This window comes from Zalophus californianus, chromosome 7 (genome assembly GCF_009762305.2).
Source record: "Zalophus californianus isolate mZalCal1 chromosome 7, mZalCal1.pri.v2, whole genome shotgun sequence".
Classification (NCBI taxonomy): Eukaryota; Metazoa; Chordata; class Mammalia; order Carnivora; family Otariidae; genus Zalophus; species Zalophus californianus.
Window position 1 is genome coordinate 25,839,022 of NC_045601.1, and position 11,494 is coordinate 25,850,515.

The 11,494-nt window shown below is 40.2% G+C and overlaps 1 long non-coding RNA gene across 1 annotated transcript; it reads right to left on the reverse strand.

The window, feature by feature from the left end:
- Positions 1 to 481: 481 nt before the first annotated feature.
- Positions 482 to 7,595, reverse strand: LOC113926362. The gene is made up of 4 exons (XR_003521292.1): positions 7,509 to 7,595; positions 5,858 to 5,956; positions 4,960 to 5,004; positions 482 to 612 (listed from the first exon to the last, which is right to left on the reverse strand). It is a non-coding gene; the product is annotated as an uncharacterized LOC113926362 (long non-coding RNA).
- Positions 7,596 to 11,494: the final 3,899 nt, after the last annotated feature.

An 11,494-nucleotide genomic window follows, 5' to 3' on the forward strand; every position in this document is an offset into this window, starting at 1 on the left:
TTTCACTTTATTTTATCTTCCGTGGTATTAATCGACAATCTACCTTAAATCCATTGTGGAACAAGGCAGGATGTAAGTAAACAGGTAAAAATGAACTCACCTGTTGAACCGAGTTATTTAGTATTGTCCATCTGAATACTGAAAAAAAAAAATCTGCTGGAAACAACTCTTTTCTTCTGGCATGGTAGCTCTGAGGTTTTCTTTCAGCTAGAAATTGCTCGGACGCCTGGGTGGCTCCGTTGGTTGAGCAGCTGACTCTTGGCTTCAGCTCTGGTTGTGATCTCATGGATGGTGAGATCAAGCCCCCTCGGGCTCCACACTTGGTGGGGAGTCTGCTTGAGTTTCTTTCCCTCTGCCCTTCCCCCCACTCACTCTCTCTCTAAAAATAAATAAATAAAACCTTTAAAAAAAAGAAAGAAAGAAAAATTGCTCAGCAGGTGCAGGGGCCTCTGGTTGCTCCCGCAGGCACGTGATGTTAGGACCGTGCATCCGGAGAGTGGTGTAGGCTCACGTTGTCACCTGAGATGGTGGGAAGGTGGGCAACCCAGTGCCATTGCGTCAGCAACAGACAGATAGTCAATGGAAAGGGCCAACATCATCTCTTCAGTCTCTCTGGGGGGAAAAAATGTGTTGGCAATTAGTATTTGAATAGTGCTCCACAATTTGCAAAGAAATTTATACATATGCCATCATAATTCAATCCTCACAATAACACTGTTAATTTGGCTTATGACACTTTGTTTTCAGAGGGAGAGGAGACGCTGAAAGCCAAGTGCAGTGAGTAGAGGAATGAGCATTGAAGCCTAGTATATGAGGCCATGTCCTACACTCTATTTCTCCATGCTTCCCCCATCCCTTCAACATATTTCTAATCATTTGATCCCAGCACAATAAAGTCTGGACAGCCGCTATGTTACAGGTCATAGTAAAAGTCTTTGGAGTTAGACCTGAGATTAAATAATAGATTTTTCATTTTCTAGAAGTCTCTTTAAGTCACTATATTAGGTTCCTAAGGCAGTTGTAACAAATTACCCCAAACAAGGTGGCTTAAACCAACAGTAACTTATTCCCTTACAATGCTGGAAGCCAGAAGCTAAAACCAAGTGTCTGCAAGGCCACAGTCCCTCCAAAGTCTCCAGGGAGAATCTGTTCCTTGCTTCCTCCAGCTTCTAGTGGCTCCAGTCATTTTTTTTGGCTGATGGCCACCTCCTGTCTCTGTTTCCTCTTTGTCTTCTCCTCTGTGTGTCTATTTTATTAGGATATGTGTGACCCATTTATGACAAGCTCCTCCTCTCAAGATCCGTCACTTAATTATATCTTTTGCCATATAAGGTAACATTCACAGGTTCTGGGGATTAGGATGTGGACGTACCTTTTTGTGGGCCACCGTGCAACCCACTAAAGTCACTGAACCTCATGTCTCCCTTCCATAAAAATTAGAATAGCATCACTTATCCGAAGGGTAAAGATTAAATAAGATAATTTAAATAGAAGTGTCCAATATATAATAGATACTCAGTAGAAGGGGTTCATCCCTTTTTCCTCCTCAGGACAGCTGCTAATATAATCACACCACTTTTGAGATGATTTCCCTTATTTGTCCCATTGGAATAATAGCTAAATGTATATTCAAATTCCCCCATTTTTTCATTTTCTCTTTAAATTCCTTTTTCTAATGAACTGTATTCCAAAGAGCAGTACACTTTTTGAATTCTATTTTATCATGAACTATGATAGTGCTTCTCAAGCATCTGCAATGAAGGATCAGTTTTAATTTTGTAAAATAAAATTAAAATGTTGTGATGATGAAAATTGCTTAAAAAGTATCCAAATACTTACTTTGATCTTGTTACAGACCAATAACAATTTGCCCTTGTCAAGGACATCATTTTGAGGATTAAAAATATGAACATTAAAAAGTGAAGTACATATCGAGTACTTTAATTTTTATCAATATTAATTTTCCAGAGGATAGTCAAATTCTCTCATTACTGCAAAGGGTTACTTCATACCAATATTTAACCCTAAAAACATAATACCTGTATTTTTCCTCTTCCCAAGGGGCCTGAGTGGTATATTTTTATGACAGTAAATGTTGATTTCTTTTTTGCTTGTGCTTTGTTCCCATCTAGATGTACACCTTTGTTATACAGAGCACTATTCTATTTTCCTTCTACCGTATCAGTTTTTGAATGAGGTATGTTTTTCTCTTGAAATATTCAGGGTGAGTTTTATACCATTAAACCTTAGTCTTCTCAATAATATTATACTTTTTTTTTTTGGTTTAAAACTTCGAGTTCTTTTGTCGCCTCCTTTTCTGTGTTGACCTATATAGTCTCCTAAGATCATAAATTTTTTTTTTTTTGAGAGAGAGTGTGTGTGCAAGCAAGTGGGGGGAAGTGGCAAAGGGAGAGGGAGAGAGAGAATCTCAAGCAGGCTCCATTCTGAGATGTGAGGCTCCATCCCAGGACGCTGAGATTATGACCTGAGCTGAAATCAAGAGTCGGACGCTTAAACCACCAAGCCACCCAGGTGCCCCCATAAATACTGTTCTTAGTGAACATCTCTTTTATTTGTTGAATCAATGAAAGAGTGATAATTACTAAGGACCACCTCCACTATACAAACCCTTTCTCTGGCATGCCCATTGTCCTTATTACCTACTTGGTAGTTGGTCTTTGTTTTTCTCACTGCCCCTTATTCATTCATTTTTGTTAAATATGTTCTCCATTTTCAGTAGTTCATCCTACTGACAGTCCTATCATGTTCGAGAAGACAAATTCTTTCCTTTAGATACCTTCTATGTAACCAGCTATTACCTGCCTTCTTCTTCCAGAGTCATGACCAATAAACTGGAAGAAGACAAAAAAAGTCCCACTCAACCTTAAATGTCTTCCCTTCCCTACCTGGTCCTAGAGATGTAGATCCTGTGACAACAACTTTTGTTCCCACATGAACCATCAGAGTAGCACGGATCGGTGCAGTTGGTGATCTTGGCAGGTCCTCTCTCATATCTGGAGGCCTGCTCTGAGAAGTTATAGTGCGCAGACCCACGACCACAGCAGGTTTATGCATGGCCATCTCCTCCCAACCAGAGGAGTTCACTATCAAATAGTTATGATATGTGTGTTTTTATTTGATTGAGATAACAGTTCCATCATTTTTTGAATGCTTAGGAATCTCTTGGAATCTCTTAGAGGTTGGATAATGCCTCTACTTGAATATGTCTGGAATTGCCCTCTAGGAGAAGAACCTCATAAAGCTTCCACGCAGCTTGATTTTCTCTGGCTCATCTTCAGCTGTGTCACAGTTGTCACACTCCTTATAGGTCCCAGATGGTTAAGCTTCAAAAAACAAAACAGAACAAAAAGCTGTGCCCTTCTACTCTATGTTCTATCATTTGTTTCTTTCCAAGGTAGGTTCTGCCTAGGATATTATAGAGTACAATATGACTCACCCACCTCCTCCCTTTATTGTTACAGCCCAGAATAAGTACCCAGGCCCTTCCAGTTTAAGACAGTATTATTTATTACTGTGGAGAAGTAGATAGGTTAAGGACAACAAATGTGAAAAAGTTACCACCAAAATCAAGAAATCTAAGCGTTTTCCTAGCTATTTTCCTTGGCATGTAATTACTGACTTCCTTTCTCTCTAGTATACTTAGAAACGAGGGTGAGGTTTTGTGGATTTTTAGTGTCTTCTACAACTCACATCCTAATATCTGTCCCTGGTGTAGGGCTTCACCAGTTGACCAGTCTGACATTCCTGTGGGGCCCTATTTGGGGACAGAGAATAGAAAAACCTAAAGATTCCTTCTCTGCACTTCAGGTTATTTCACTCTGAATTTGCAGGTATGTCCTCACTCTTCCTGAGACTACCCCAGTCTTCCAGCCCTGCAAGCTCTCCTTTTTGTCTCTCCCATTACCGAGAGAGAAAAAGGTCTTCCTTCTTAACTCCCTGAACATTCCTCCGCCCAGAGGATACCTGTCCTTCCTTGACCAGTGGTCCTATCTTTCAGCCTTCCAGGAAATCTGCTTTATGCAGTGCCTGCAACACACTCAGCGGCCAGGTAAGATGAGTTCTGCTTACAGCCAGTGCTTGCTTCTTCTCCTGCTGTTCTCAGAAACTATCCAGTGCAGCTTCTCTGATCTTGGCTCTTGTGGCTCCCGTCATCTTATAGTAGCCAGGACCAGCTACCTAATTTGCAGGGCCCAATGCAAAGTGAAATTGTGGGTCTCTGTTCAAACGTTATTAAGAATTTCAAGACTGCAGTAGGACACCATAGACCACATGCAGGGCCCTCTGACTGCAGGATCCCATGCGACTACACCATAAAGCCAGCCCTGCTAGGAGCATGTCTTTCTGGAATCTTGGCATAGTCTTCAATCTTGTGTACTCTTCTTTGCCTCGAGGTATCATCTTTGGCTAAATTCACCATATTCATGCTTCAGATTGTCCATTTATGGTAAAAGAGGTTATTTTCCTCAACTAGTCCATAATCTAGCCCTACTCAGGTCAGCTTAGCGGTTCTACTCACCCCCTAAATTCTCTAAGATGACGCACAGGGGTGTCCCATTCTCAGGGAAGTGACTGTTTTAGAATTAAAATTCTATAACATAAGAAATAATTGCAGTCATTCATTAGTCACTTGCTGCAGAACTGTTCTCTATCCAGCATGATGCTAAGGATACAAAAAAAAGAGGACCCCTGCCCTCATGTAGTTCACAACCCAGTGGAGGTAAGCACACTTAGAGAAACGGATAGAAAACAACCAGAGCAATGCTTCTAACAGAAGGATTCAAATTTAAAAACCAAATCAAAAAGAAGTATGGATAAGCCTAATTTCTAAGCTACTTAATTCACCACATCTACTCGTTGACAAAGATTTCCCTTCTCCTCCTTGTTTTTTTTTTCATCTGCCTTATTTTTTGTGTTAGTTCCTCAACACATCCTTCTCACCGTGTGGAGTATACAGAGGTGCTCCTCAAGCCCTTTCACCTTCTCCTGTAAGCAAGAAACAAGTTATAATTACCACAAACATTATTGGCCAACCCCTCAAGCACAAAAGAAACGTATCTACCACCCTGCCACAGATTGCAACAGTGGCTTTGCTCTCAGTATTTCTTCACCTTCTAGATAAAATAGTAGTGCTTCTGAAATGACTGTAGAAGAAAACTCCTTCTTAGAAAATGTTTTGATGTACCACGGATCATGTTATAAGTTGGCCATTTCGTTCTGCCCTAGGTATCTATAGTCAGTAAGAGGGGAGGTTAATTGCTGGCTCTCCAGGACACTTCCCAAACTCCACAACCAAAAGTTTGGGACTTCAGTAAAGCAATAGATATGGAAACAGTTTGGGAAAACCTGGCATCACAGCCAGTCAATGGACTACTTTTTAAAAAACGTGCTGCATTTTTCTACTGCACTGCCTAGGCCGTCAATCTTCATAATCACTCTTTCTTCTCCAGGAAGAATCTCTGACCAAGTTACAATGACTAAAGGAATCATCTTGGCCTTCCTCTAGAGAGGCTGAGAACCCAGCTGCAGGAAAGCAAATGCTTCCACCCTCCTCCCCTTTATCACCACCACCCCCAATGCTCCCCAACCTCACAGTCAGCTTCAATCCAAATGCCAGAGTCCATAGTAGAGTGACTTAGAAGATTACAGAGCAACAACATGCCAGCAAAAGGACTCGGGTTTGGTTTTTTGGCTTTTGTTTTTGTTTTTGTTTTTGTTTTTGTTTTTTTCCAGAGGCACACTCTGGTCAAGCACCCTTCAGCCACCTACATTAGCCTTCCTCCATCAACCTCCAGGATCAGTCTCACCCATGAATTGCTCATGAATAAGTGTCACTTACGTCCTAAACATCCAAGGGTGTTAAGAAACCTCTGTTGCTTTGAAGTTGCGTCTTCACTTGCCTCCCTTGATTCTTGAAATTCCACCATCAGAGTCATTCCTGCAAGTAATGATATAATTGATTAGATTCTTTCCAGGTGATAGCTCGCCAGATCAGATTGTGTTAAGGGGAAAGTGGAAAGAGTATGAAGGTCCAGTGTGCTGATGGGAGAGGAATTTCCATAATAGAGACAAAAGCTCTGAAAGGGAAGCTTGTCTCCCAGAAAATAAGTCTGTTTTACAACTACACTTAGGCCCAGAACTCCTGTCCCACCGAGAACTTGTTCTGATCCTGTTAGTCGAGTTGTCTTGACTCAACACCTTATATATAAAAAGACCACAACTAAAGATCATAGGAAAGCTCAGGCTGATTCTGGTTTATTTCACTGCACTCGATACAACAGTGTTTTCATATGTTTGATCTCCTCAGCCTGAACACTCAGCAATTGGGTGAAATTCTGGAGTGGCCTCTATGAACTGCTCATTTCCCTCAGGCAATACAGTGAGAAAAAGAAGACACTTTGTTCATCCTCAGGGTTCTTAGAGAGATGGGTTAGCCAAAGGCAATGGCCTCCCCACCTCTGGTTGGCAGACCACTGGAAGAGTTAGTATTCTCTGTGCATTTACCTGTGTAGAGGCAGTAATGGTAGATGTTAAATTAGCCTTCTCACCTATTGGAAGCAATAGGTTATAATAGGAAAAAGCATGGATTTGGAGTCACATAGATCTTCCTAATGCTGCTATTTATTATGTTTTTGACATTGGTTAGATCACCTAATCCCTCTGAGCCTCTGTTTCTTCATTTGTGAAATAGGGATAATGATGCCCACCTTGTAGGGCCATGGGGAGAATACACATGGAGCCCGGCAGACCATAGGCTTTCTACAAATGCAGTGGTCTTCCTCCATTAGTTCCCTATTAGGACGGAGCATATGAAATTACAATGTTCTGCACTATTAAAGCTGTTTATTCTAACCCAGAAAAAGAAACCTTTTCTAAAATTCTTCCTTGCATCTTAAATACTCTAGTTTAACTGTAGTCTCACTATCTCAAGAAGTTATGTCCCCCAAGACCAGAGAATGAATTTGAAGCTCCCATTGTTTAACATAAGCTTTTGATATGATCTCTGTGCATGAAAGAAAAGGCAGCTGTCTTCCACATGAAATGAGAAACGTGGGTTTGTTATGGTATATATTTACTTAGGTTCCCCAAATCAATTATTCTAATGTAGTCTAAGAATTACCAACAAATGAATTTATAACATTCTTTCAATGTTGATTTACTGCAGTAGGAACATCGAAAGAGAGAAAGAAAAAAAAGAAAGAAAGAGAGAAAAAAAGAAAAGGAAGGGAAGGAAGGAAGGAAGGAAGGAAGGAAGGAAGGAAGGATCCTATCAACTTATTGTGTGAACACCCAAATAATACTTAATATTTCAGAGATACAGTAGAAAAGTATCCTGACCTTATGCCTGCAAAAAATCCCTCCCCCCCAAAAAGGTCTAATTTATTTATGCAGTTCAAAATATAAAAAGTTGTGACTATATTACAAGCCTCTAAGGCTTTCTCAAAACAAAAGTAATCTATAGCCTGGACTCAAAAAATAAAAAGACTTACCACAGGCTTTAAATTCCTGAGGTGGGAGTTTTCCATAGATCACAGCAAACTGATCATGCATAGAAAGGCTGACACAGCAAGGGTCACTAAGGAAAAGAAGAGAAACACAAGGGAGAAATGAAAAAGAAAAGAAAAGAAGAAAAAAATGCTACTTTCTCTTTTTTGGCATATATAATTTCTGTGAAAGAGCTTCTGAAACGCTCAACCCTAGGTAAATATTCAATCAGGTAATTAGTTTTGAAAAGCTTTTCAAATTCCAGATAATAATGCAGTTGGGCAAAATGGTGTTTCTTTGGGGCCCCCAATGAGAAATAATAAATTCTCAGTGATTAATGGCACTTATGTGCTCTTGGACATTAAAAACATTTTCTGCTCTTGAGTCACAACGGAAGCTACAGCTTGAATTTTATTGTTCAATTTGCCTTTTCCTTTCCTGGGTGAGCCAGCACTGGATTTAGAAGTTGAAAGTTTATAGAGTCAGCAGGACCCCAAGGGACTGAGAGCTAAGCTGAGCCAATGAGGATAATGCCAAAGATTATCTACCCTCCATGAAAAAGCGGGATTCAGAAAAGAAAAAGAAGGAAGGGTGATTATAAAGACTGACAGTCTGTAACTTAGACAAAATTTCTTGGCGAGGTTGGCAAATCTCGTTTTAAAACAAACAAACAAAAAATTTCCTGGTTCACAGTTGCTGAAGCTCTTCTTTTTTTTCCATCTTTGGCACATGGTCAAAGGACAAACTGATGTCTTCCCAGAGGACTGGAGGACGGTGCGTGAGTCTTCAGACTCCGTGCAGCAAGGCTCACAGCTAAAAGCAGACGGCTGAGAGTTTGGAAGTTTCGGGGGTTGAAAGGAAAAGATTTTTGCTCAGTCAGCGATGGGTTTTGTCAGTGTTGATGTGCTTTTCCCTGCGTCCTTAAAGAAGTTCCCCAAGTTGGACCTTGGGCATTACCTAAGCACTAAACAGGACTATCTCTATCTTTCTGTGATGTTCTTCAAGCACATTTTGGTTACACTTTACAAAACCATCCTTGTCATTTTCCCCAGTCTTGGCAGTGACTGAAAACAGTGCAAAATAAAAGACTTTCATGGGAACAGTTACCCACATCGAAATCTAATACAGTTTTGCCAGTCCTGTAATGTGTTTTCTCTAGACTTAATCTCCCCATGTGTAAAATGGAGAGGACATCTGGGTCCATAAAGACCACAGGTACAAGGTATGCAATTTATAAAGACCCGGATCTAAGACTTTTCAGGAATCTGAAAGAAACAAAAACAAACAAGCAAACAAACAAAATATCTCAAGGGAGTACTGGATTAGGGTCTCAACTCTCCCACCTCCTGGGACCGTCTGATCCAGGAGCTTCAACGAGGTCCACCAGGGAAGGCATATCTTCTCCTGTTGGGTAAGTTTACTGAAAATGCGGGTAGATGCCCCTCTCTTTTTCTCTGTGTCCCAATTTCCTGTAAACGATAAAACTGTAAAACAAAAAGTAATAAGATCCAAATCTTCCTGCTGGGGACTTGATGAAGATGAATTAGACACTGACACTCAGGAAAAGATGGAAGGCTCTCCATGACAGAGGCCAAACTAATTCAAAATGAAAATCATCAATTTGAGTGTGCTCACATGTTACTTAAAAATCAATGAAGAAACAAAGTGAGGGAACCCTGAAGCCATTTTAGCACCCCTGCTTTCTCACTCCACTCTAACTTAGCAGCCTTGAAATATCTTGGCTCTGAAAACCCAGTCAATCATCATTAATAATGATATTTTTATAGCACTTTAAAAATTGGAATTTCCAGAGCCACTTTGATAGATGCCCTGTCACTACCTTGCCATTTGCGTAATTTTTTTTCTGAGTTGTTTTTTTTCCCCTGTATTTAAAGAATTTTTTAACAGAGAAGAGGAGGATTTTTCTTTTGATTGAAAAATTCGTAAGGGATGGCACAACTTGCCCTGCTACGACTCCCTTACTAATGAGCAGTGTAATTTAGCAATTATACAAGGACTTTCAACTTTAACGATTCTAGAACTCGAGTTTACTTAAGGAGTTAAAACAAATGCCTGCCTGTTGCCTTCAGATCTGGAATGAGAGTTCAGTGAGTTTGTACAAAGATGAAAAAGATTAGAGGCAAAAGCCAGGTTGTTGTTTTCTCTGATACACAAATATCTCGGGCAATTTACCTGTTGTTTTTCTCACTATGAACCTTTAGGAATTACTTAGTACCTTTAGTGTGACTTGCCCAGAAAATTCAGAATATTCCTTCAAAATATTTTAATTCATTAACTTATAAATAAATTAGGCAAATTTTCATCTGCTTCTGGCTTTATCAGCTCATTTCTTACACACACACACACACACACACACACACACACACACACACACACACACACCAAACAGCACTGAGTATTCCTTGCCTTTGAAAATGCAGATGAAATTTCTTATTTCTGTTGTAACTTCCACAAAACTATCCAAGCTTATGAGATATGTTGGCCAGCAACAACTTTGAAAAGGAACTCAAACAATTCATGTTTAACCTCTGAGCCAAAAAAAAGCCTGAATTTTTTCAAAAGTTAGTATTGTTTTGTTTCTTCCCCCCTTGTAGCTTCTTTTATTCTTTGCCTCCAAAAGACTGCACAGGAATTTTTATCACCACTGGGGGCTTAATACTGGTGGTGAAAAAAACAAGTTCCTGTCCTGGTGCTGAACTAAAAAGGAATACATGTCTTGGATGTATCAGGTTTCTTTGTCAAGCAAACAAAAATAAAAGGATCTAGTTTACTGGAATAGTTGCAGTGCTCATTAAAATTGATGACTTCGAAGATTCTGTGCCTCTCTTCCTTTAACCAGGGCCATCAGCCAAGAATCTGCTGTGCTGTTAAAGACATCATGTTATTGGGGTGTTGTAAAACAGACCACTGCTGTTGCCTGTGCTCACCCTTCATGTTTCAGTGTGACGGCGAGAGAGGCCTGGGGGCACTGGCAGAAGATGGGCCTCGCCATTTGGCCAAGGGTCGCCAGTGGAATAGATGCATGGGACTAAGACGCAACCTGGTATCTTTTAGCCATGAACATCAAGTTCGAAAGAGAAAGAAAAGGAGCTGGATTAGCATGAGGCGGAGTTCAGTTTTTCTTAGAAATGTGCGACTCTGCAAAAGTGTGCCTTTATTTTTGGCACAAATTGCTATAGCAAATTACATAGCTTATCAGATGTGGTTTTTTGGGCTCAGTGGAGAAGCCACCGCAGGGACTTGTTCTCTTTGTTGTTTGTTCCCAGTTGGGAATTTGGAATAGATCAGTGTCCTCTTATATTTCAGGAACAGGCTTTAATAATAAGTGCTAACACTATTTGTGATCCAATTAAACTCACATTATTACAATTGACCAAATTAGACCTTGGACTTACAAGAGATTTCCATTCTGCCCTAAGGGAGGTAAGATACAAAGTTTGAAACTCCATGTCACAGATTAGCCAAAGGGCCCACGTAAACTTTGGGGGGAGTGAAGAGGACAGAGCAGGGCAGGAGGTCAATCCCAGTGAATGAGGAGTTTCAGAGAGAACATTCTCACTTCTTCTCACCAGCCCTCTCTCTCCTTTATTTCTTGACCGTTTGTGTAGATTCACCCTCGTCTAGCACAAGAACCCAAGGAGAATGTCACTTTTGATAATATTTCTATTTATTTTGTTGCCAAAAATGGAGAATAGATTGAAAACATAATTATAGAAACAGAAATTTTCCACTAGCTAAAATAACCATCGAGTACTCACGTGTTCGTTGGTTTATTCACTCATTTATACCAAGATAAAGCACATACCAGGGGGGATGCAAAAGAAGTATAAAAATAGAGTTCAAGTAGGCCAATTTATTAAAAGTACAACACAAGGCAATAGGTAAGCAAGTGCATCACACCCAGGAGCACAGTGTCGAAGGTAGAGGGAAAAGTCAATGTAGAAAACAGAGGCTTAGTAAAGAACAACTC